Genomic DNA, 1,683 nt, shown 5'->3' on the forward strand with positions numbered 1-1,683 from the left:
TTTATTTTTTGTATAATGAGATCACAATCATTCACATTCAATAAATATCAAATTGGATAGCTTAGGGTGAGTTGCAAAATCCCAAAATTTTTTTTAGAACTTTGTATGTATTCAATGATATTCTTACAAATATCAAATTGGATAGCTTAGGGTGAGTTGCAAAATCCCAAATTTTTTTTTAGAACTTTGTGTGTATTCAATGATATTCTTGCAACTGTCCATTTTGAAATTTAAAAGACAAAATAATTGTGACCTCCATCTACATAATATAAATGGCCTCTTTGTAAGTAATCCCTTTTTTTTTATTTGACACGCAGGTTTTGAGTCACTAATTGACACTCAAAATCCAAATAAGCAATCAAGGTAGTCGGAAATCCCTTTTGTGTCCACAGAAAGACATCAAATACGCCCATGTGGAAAGGGAATGGTGTTAGGGCATCGGTGGTTGGGGGAGCCAAAACGTCCCACCCTCCATTTTCACCATTAACTTAAAAAAAACTACCTATTGAAATTAGATCCAATGACTTTAATTGCTACGGAGAGAGCAGCAAACGATATTCTTGACCTATACTAACGGAAAATTATTTCATGCAGGCTGGACCGTATATCTACATATGTGATCCAGAAAGTGCAAAGCATCTATCTTAAAGATGGATGCAAATTGGTGATCCATTTAAAAACAATGGAAACTAACCGTCTAAATGTTTTCGTACTAGAATTATTACTCTTAGTTTTTAAAACTTAATTATTTTTCAAATTCATGATCTCCATGTTAGATATTACATGTCCTTAAAAATTAAGCCTTAAAATCCATATAAAAAATAGATTTATTAAGAGGCCCGTATTCCTACATATGCAGGCTTGGCCACATAGAAACCAAGTCCTAGACAAGCTTGGTGTGAAATGTCCAATTCATTCAAAATGCTAGATGGTCACAATTACCCCAAGCCACTAAATCTAAAATTAGATGTGTACGATACTCAAAAAGTTTTGTTTTTTTTTTTGAACGGTATGGCATACCTATAACCTACTGAATGTTGATTACCAAATTGACAGCTAAAGTTGATATGCGATCTTATTTCAAAAACAAGCAACTTTATAAAATATAACCCCTTCATAATAAAACCTAGTTTCCCCTCTCTCCTCCCACACAAACCTTTCATAATAAAACCCAGTTTCCCCCTCTCTCTCCTCCCACGTTAAGTTTGCTCATACCATAACAATTTAAAGTGAACAATGTTCTAGCTCATAGCATAATGGCTAAGAGTATGAAGTCCCTTGCCTGATCTATGGCTTTCAGAACTGAAGATCACGGCATTATAACGACCAAGAACTATCACTGGCATAATAGTCAGTTATTTTGAAGTATCAATAATGGGTCCAAAGTTAAAGATTAGCACAGCTCCTTTGTTGATTTTGACGTGTTAAAGAACAATTAGAAAGCCATAAATATAACAGGTTAGGGTTTTGATACCCCAACCAAAGCACCTATTCAAAAATGTCCTTTCTGAAATGGATTTTGGATCGAAATTTTACAGGTCGATGGATCCAATGTGAAGTTCATTTGCTACTTTCACAAGAAAGAAAAAAACAGAAAGACATCCTAAGGGCAAGAAAGGTGAATTCTGGATTCTGAAGCTGCAAAAGACAATTATAAATAAATTGCAAAGGATTTCACTGTGG

Source organism: Amborella trichopoda, chromosome 8, assembly GCF_054954075.1.
Source record: "Amborella trichopoda isolate Santa Cruz 75 chromosome 8, AtrichopodaSantaCruz75HAP2 v2.0, whole genome shotgun sequence".
NCBI lineage: Eukaryota > Viridiplantae > Streptophyta > Magnoliopsida > Amborellales > Amborellaceae > Amborella > Amborella trichopoda.